The sequence below is a fragment of the Syngnathus acus genome, chromosome 9 (genome assembly GCF_901709675.1).
Source record: "Syngnathus acus chromosome 9, fSynAcu1.2, whole genome shotgun sequence".
NCBI lineage: Eukaryota > Metazoa > Chordata > Actinopteri > Syngnathiformes > Syngnathidae > Syngnathus > Syngnathus acus.
The window spans coordinates 16,037,633-16,045,649 of record NC_051094.1 but is presented as its reverse complement, the minus strand read 5'-3'; positions in this window follow the sequence as shown (position 1 = coordinate 16,045,649).

The window sequence follows — 8,017 nt, the reverse complement described above, 5'->3', positions numbered from 1 at the left end:
GTGTCCAGGTGGTGCAGGATGTAGTGCAGTCCCATGTTGACCGCATCGTCCACCGACCCGTTTGCCCGGTAGGCAAACTGCAGGGGGTCGAGCAGGGGGCCCGTGATGTCCTTCAGGTGGTTCAACACTAACCTCTCGAAGGATTTCATGACCACAGATGTCAGGGTGACAGGTCTATAGTCATTCAAACCTGTGATGGCGGGCTTCTTGGCCACCGGTACAATGATGGAGCTCTTGAAGCACGAGGGCACCTCACACAGCTCCAGGGAACGGTTGAAGATCCGTACAAAGGTGGGTCCCAGTTGCTCAGCACAGACTTTCAGGCAGGAGGGCGACACGCTATCTGGGCCTGGTGCCTTCCTGACCTTTTGTCTCCGGAACATCTGACACACCTCCTCCTCGCGGGTCTGAAGTGAGGGCGCGGCTTCTGTAAGAGAGAGAGTAGGTGATAACGATGATGGAGGTGTGGACAGGGGGGTTATGGGGGGAGGTGTGTATGGTGTGTATGTCGATTGTGATGCAGGAGGTCCTGTTGTGTGGGTGGACCGTCAAACCTGCAGTAAAACCAGTTTACCTGGTTTGCGAGCCTTGGGTTCTCCACAGGACGGGGGATTGGTTTCTTGAAGCCCGTGATGCTCTGCAGACCTTTCCACACTGTTAAGGGATCAGGATTGGCAGAGAGGTGTCTCTCCAGGCTCTCCCCATAACACCTCTTGGCTTTCCTGATCTCCCGGTTTAGTGTGTTCCTGGTCCGCCTGAACAGGTCCCGGTCCCCACTCCTGTAGGCCTCCTCCTTGGCTTTGCGCAGCATCCTGAGGTTTGGTGTAAACGAAGGTTTGTCGTTGTTGTACGTGCAGAAGTTCTTAGTCTGCACACACAAGTCCTCACAAAAGCTGATGTATGATGTGACAGTATCGGTGAGTTCATGCAGGTCTGAAGTTGCAGCTTAAAAAAAAAACAATCGGTGCAGTCAAAGCAGGCTTGGAGGTCCTACTTTCACTCCACTGTCCACTTCCTCACAGTCCTCACCACAGGCTTAGAAGTTTTTAATTTCTGCCTATATATTGGGATCAGCTGAACTATACAGTGGTCCAAGTGTCCTAAAGCTGCACGGGGCACAGAGTGGTATGCGTCCTTTATTACGGTGTAGCAGTGGTCCAGTGTCTGTGTCCCTCTGGTGGGACACGTTATGTGCATAATATGCATAATAAAGAAGAAATAAACGCACTGGCGTATAAGTCGTAATTTTGGGGGAAATGTATTCGATAAAATCCAACACCAAGAACAGACATGTCATTTTGAAAGGCAATTTAAAATAAAAATAGAATATAAGTCACACTGAAGTATAAATCACACTTTTGGGGGAAATGTATTTGAGAAAATCCAACACTAAGAACAGACGTCATATGGAAAGGCAGTTTAAAATAGGAATAGAATAAAGGCAACAACAGGCTGAATATGGTATGCTAATGTTACATGACACATAAACACTGAACTGAGAAGGTGCCTGATGTAACATATTACGAGTTATTCACATAACTATAGCATAAATAACATGCTAACAAGTTCACCAAATCATCCGTGTCACTCCAGATCACTAAATCCAATGAAATCTTCATCCTCTGTGTCACTTTTAAACAGCTCCGCTAATACCAGAAGTAGAAGATGCGGTGCTTCCCCTTTTATGTTGTTTACGTCAGACTCATCATCAGTTACAGTTCCAATTATTCCACAGGCCTAGAGCGCTCTCTTGTGGTTTAGTGTGAAAAATAACATGGGAAATTATATAATGTGTTTATAATTTCACATATAAGTCGCTCCCGAGTATAAGTCGCACCCCCGGCCAAACTATGAACTTTTGGAAAACGGTGTCATTATTTAATGTGTCTTGTTCTCTCATTGTTGCTTTCTGTCCATGCCTCGCACGTTTACCATTCAGTCCAATTGGTTAAGGCAGATGACTGCTATACACCATCACAGTTCAAGGTTCCTTCCTTGTCGGTTTGTTGCCAAAGTACTTTTCCTGCTCAAAGTGTGGTTCAGTGTGGTTTTCTAATTTTCACAGACTAAACGACTGTGTTCCTCTTTTGCCTGCCACCTGTTACTTTGCCACCCAATTTGAATAAGAATGCCTTTCAGATTCAATCTAAATTACCTGCAAAAATATTGATCTTAAGTGGCACTGTCGTTTTATTTACATCTTACTTTGAAATGTGTTACCTTGTTTTAACATTTTTGTCAGGACTATAAACTGTTTCTTGAAATTTGCCACTAAAGATGATCGTGTTTTCATAACAGTTTGACTCTGGAATTAAATAATTGTGTTATACAAAACTGAAAAAAACGTTTCCACACCTAAACAAATGAGATTCAGTGCCCTGGAATTGATTACGCTTCACTTCCCTTCGATGTGAGTAGCAAGCCTTATAGGGGCTGTGCAAAATGTTTAGGTTTCTCAATTCATTTTAAAAATTTAATTTTAGTGATATGCAAAAAATATGGTGCATCATAGCAATGTAGATTTTTCTTTTTACATAATCATACGTATAATAATCGCTAATTGTATAACGTGTGTGCCTCACCCTACAGGATCCTGTCATGTCTCACCGCTATCTTCCTGCTTTGCACACCCAAAGGAGACAATCACCCGATCACAAACTTGGTGGATCGATGATGACAGAAACAAATGCAATGGAATTACTTTGTCACTTGAGGGAATACTAGAAGTTGGTGATGACAATTTGCTTAAAGCTATGCTGAAGAAATTGATGGTAGGCTTACTGACGACACGCGCGTCAAACTTAGGCTGACTACGCACCACCTGCATCAAACGATACTGCCACCTTTATTTTCTTCATATTTAATGCATAACAGCAAGCAGTAAATCATAAAATGGTGACTCGAGTATGTTAAGTGCAATGAAAGGCAATATATCCAGCCACATAATCATTTCCTTTTTGACATTATCAATTGAGTGTCTTCTGAGATCACAGCTGTATCCTGGCAGGAGATAATATTAGCTAAATCATCATAAAGAAAATTTGCCTTGTCGGTTTGTCGCTGTAAAATTTTGCACTGTTTTGTTTTGCACCATGCTCCCATGTAAGCCCCTGCAATCAGCCTCAGACTGCGAGGGTTACAAAAGAAGCTCATTCTGCCACAGGAGCCCCTCTTTGGAGAGTAATTCTAAAACTTACATGCCTCTTATTTGTTGGGTCAAAGGTTAAATTGCTGACCCTCCCCTCCATTCCTCCCTCTCACTCTGCTCACCGTGGCCAAGCTGTACCCTGAGTCTTATATTTACATGGATTAGAGTCCTTTCACGCTGAAGAAAGGGGCTGGTTCACAGTCAAAGCCCGAGGAGCAGTCCATGCTGCCCGAGTGGCCACATTATTCACTGGTAGACAATGACCATATTGTAGTTATGTGAAAAAGGAGGGGGTAGCAGGAAAGAGAAATCCCCCCTTTGCCATGGCAAAGTCCTACACTTGTGCCACAGAGAGGAGGGGCTGAGCCCCAATCGCTTTTTCAAGCAGAACAAACAAAGGCTGCCCACTGTGAACAAGATGAAGATGTCAAAAGCTTTTAGGCTGGGGGGGTGAGATGGGGTTTAGGGGATAAACCAACAAAACAAGTGAAAAGGTCTTTTCTCAAATAGATAAATCCAGCTAAGACTACATTTCCACATCAGATTTACACTCTTCTGAACGTCATTTCACCTCCCACTTGCATCATCGCTATTCTAAGGAACCTTATAGTACAATGGTGAAGAAGGTAGTTAAGATTTGGCCAGCGTTGTTGCTTATCATACTACGGTGCAGCATATGCAGCAAATCTGGACATCTTTTAAAATTCGACATGCAACTCAGGCCTTTAAAAATGTACAACAATCATCTTGCATTTAGAAGGACAAAGGCAAAACTGCAAAAGCAAATGATGTTAAAATGATATTGACAAACTCTACATGTAAGATTTTGACTGTACAGACTTAAAACAAAAGCAATTTTATGTTTGATGTTTGCTTTTTTTTTTTTTAGAATGTACATACATATATTGCTCCAAAACCTCAGAGGACAGAGGCCTTGTAGATTGAATGACATAAAAAGACCTGGTATACAATTCATATGCAAATGATTGCCATGCACTGACTCTGATTAACTCCCAGTGAGTTCATAGTTTCTCTGTTAACAAAGATTTAGCTCCTTTTGAGAGAAGCAGTATATTAAGTAGGGAAAGAGAGAGGGAAAGAGAACTGGTGGAGACCCTTACAGTAAAGCCCCCTCGGGACATAATACAACCTTCATCCTATCGGCTTAATCCGTCTTGCAGATGCAGGATAGATTCAGACACGGTACAGGGAAGGAAGAAAGGAGACAAAAGAAAGCAGCAGTTTTGTTTCTAATGCAATCCCAGCAGCAAAAGTCCTCCAAAACCCCATGACTGAACTGAGTGAATGACTTGGGTTTGAGCCAGTCAAGAGCTGTGTGCCCAGTGGACCTTATGAATAAGAATGAGTCACGCTGCTCTATAACACTGCCTGTATTAGGTTTTTAGGAACATTCGTACAGTACTGCCGTACCTGTGACCTCAGACTGGAAAAAGGAATGAAATTCAGTCCCTGTTAATTTCATAAGTCTGTATGTGTGGGTGTGTCTCCCTCGCATTCTCTCTCATCTGTCTGTCTGTCTGTCTGTCTGTCTGCCTGCCTGTCTGCCTGTCTGCCTGCCTGTCTGTCTGTCTGTCTGTCTGTCTGTCTGTCTGTCTGTCCGTCCGTCCGTCCGTCCGTCCGTCCGTCCGTCTGTCTGTCTGTCCGTCCGTCCGTCCGTCTGTCTGTCTATCATCCATCCATCCATCCATCCATCCATCCATCCACCCACCCACCTACCTACCTACCTATCTATCTATCTATCTATCTATCTATCTATCTATCTATCTATCTATCTATCTATCTATCTATCTATCTATCTATCTATCTATCTATCTATCCATTTTTTTTAACCTGCTTCTCCTCAAGAGGGTCGCAGGCGTGCCGGAGCCCATCCCAGCTGACTTTGGGCAGTAGGCAGGGGATACCCTGAACTGGTTGCAAGCCAATCATAGGGTACATATTGACGAACAACCATTCACACTCACACATACAAGCAATTTGGAGTGCTCAATCATCATGCATGTTTTTGGGATGTAGGAAACCAGAGTACCCGAAGGAAACCCTTTTGGGAGCACTGGACTTCCAGCTGAGTGTCGCCGTTTAAAGCACTTCCTTTTCGGATAGGTGGCGGATGTGGACTTTCGGGGAAATGTAAGTCAAATGAACACTCAACAATTTCAATTGACTACATAACCATGTAGGAAATAATTCATCTTCCATAAAACCTCTCGGAACACGTCGTGTTTGCGTATGCTGGTCACTGGTGAAAGGAAATAGATGTGACAGGGCACTTTGGCTGCAGACAGGCTGCTCATTTCTCTAAAATCTGCCACAGAGAGGCTAATCCTTGTGATATGTTGAAGTAGTCATAAGTAGATATGTCCATGTAAATTTTAGTGCCAATTGATAGCTGGTTTAAGTGATAGTCTTTATAATGATTTCTAATGGGGAAATTATGATCTCTTCCGTCAGTGACATAGTCAGGCTGATGTGTCAAATAAAGCAGACTCCACCCAAAAAGTGGGTGTCACTAAGCGTACCGTTCTTCTGTCAATAAATGGCGTTAAATCTCTTATGATTTTTTTTTCAGGGGGGGAATAGTAGAACTGCCATCATTTTTCCTATCACATAAGTGCTAATGTTGGGCTCGTTTTACTGTCCCTTTAACATTTAAATGCTACACCCACTGAGTTTCGGTCCACTGAATATTCTTTTTTGCCTCTCTTTCTTCTTAACATGCTATCGTTTGAGGTCAACTGGTGTGATGCTGACGTTGATGTCTTGCGGTATTCTAACGTCTTGCATTATGCTTGACATTTGCTGAGTCTTTGGAGGTTCTGTACAAATTTGACAGCACATTTAACCCTTGCATGGTGTTTGGGTCTGTGAAATCCGTTTTCAGTTTTGATCAAAAGAAAAATGAAACAATGAATTATTTCAACCTGAAATTCATTGGCGTTGGCTCATTTTCTGTGAATAACAAATCAAAACTCATTTTTCAATGACCACATGATGTACACCTCTCAACGCATTTATATTACATACAGGGTGTTTGGGTCCACTGTACCTGGGGCTAATAAAAGTGCGAGAGTGTAGGTCCTTGGTACTTTTGCTCTGTCTTCTACCTTTCTGGGGCTATTGATAGTGTTCTATGCTCCTTCTGCTCCTGCACTAAGTTGCAAGATTATTGAAAATTCGACTCCCAACATCAACTGCTTTTACATTCCCCCCTGCACATTTTACCCACTGTCTTGCAGGAACCAAACTTTAATTTCACATTCCTCACCCCACCGATTAATGAGGGTGTAACACTATAAATGTGGCTTTGCAAGTGTGGATCTCTCACAATTGATCAAGTTGGTCAGTTTATCGGCTAAGAGGGCCTTGCAATTGAATATGGAGAAGAAAGAACTTTCTGATAATGATGTTGAGAAAGAGATTTCTTTTGTGAATATCACATTTCTGAAAATCTTCCCGGTGACTTTGAAGAACAGGATGAGGTTGAGTACCAAGAAGTACCAAAACAAAGACGAAGAGCTTATCAGCAGTCAGCACCTGCCCAATACCACAATACCATCTGCCGAGCCTGAAGTAAGTGTGTGATGCTGTTTTAGTAAATATCAGACATTTATGCCTTGCAAGAGAGGTGTCAGTATAATATTTCTGATCTTTTTGTTATTCTAGGTTGTGGCCAACATAAAAAAAAAAAGAAACGCTGAGAACTTTGTGCTGTTTAATTTAAAAAACAATTATCTCTACCTTACAACTGCTAACATTATAGTGCAAGAACTTTAACAATTATGTCACATTAGCGTATTTAGATCTTCTTCTGCAATTAATTTTAAACCCATTCATGTGCAGGCTCCTCAGTGGTGAAAATGGCAGCTGGTAAAAAAGAAAAGAACATGGAAGATTCATTAAGTGAAATTCTCAAGTCGGACAGAGCTGGGTGCCCTCCGGAGGTATACACACCCGGAGGTTTATAAAATTAACTGGCTTTGAATGTGACTTTGTGCTTTTTGTACTGCTTCAATTTGAAGGCCTGGTCACTGAGCACCCTTAACGTTAGCATCAGCACCCTGCTTGGTAGTTCTCTGCTCGTGTGAAACCAAGAGAATGGCCTTTGTCAAGGTGTACTTGCTTCAATTCTCACTCATCACCCCTGGCACTGGGGTGTTAAATTATATGCTCCAGAGGACTCCAATCATATATTATTAGGCAAACGGATTCTGCACATGTCCCCTGCTATGACAGTTTCCACAGTCAAGGATTTCGACCTTTATTCCCAACCAAGTACCTCCTGCACTCTCTTTTGCACCCTTTGCAACACCACACACACGCACGCACGCACGCACACACACGCACGCACGCACGCACGCACGCACGCACGCACGCACACACACACACACACACACACACACACACACACACACACACACACACACACACACACACACACACACAATCATGTCCACCCCCTATCATTCTTCACCAATTCCTGCTCTCATTGAAAGCCTCTAAGTCGGTGACTGGGTGTGATCACAGTATAGTTGCTCGGGGTGTAAGACACCAGGCATCACAAGGATTTGACAGCACAGCCTTTGGCTCCTTCAACTCTCAGATGGCTTTTCTCTGGCCTCTGCTACCAAGCTAAAGAACATTCAACAAGCATCTGTAATTGAAGCCCTTTATAAAGTTGCAAAAGTAAGGCATTTTCAGCATCTTTTTCATAAAAATGCTCATTTTAATTATTATAATAATTCCTTGATCTTGATTGTCAGTTGAATTTTTTAAGATACACAAAACTCCTTCTTTGGTGCTATCTGTTTAGACGGATCCATCCATTTTCTACACCACCTATCGTGATTA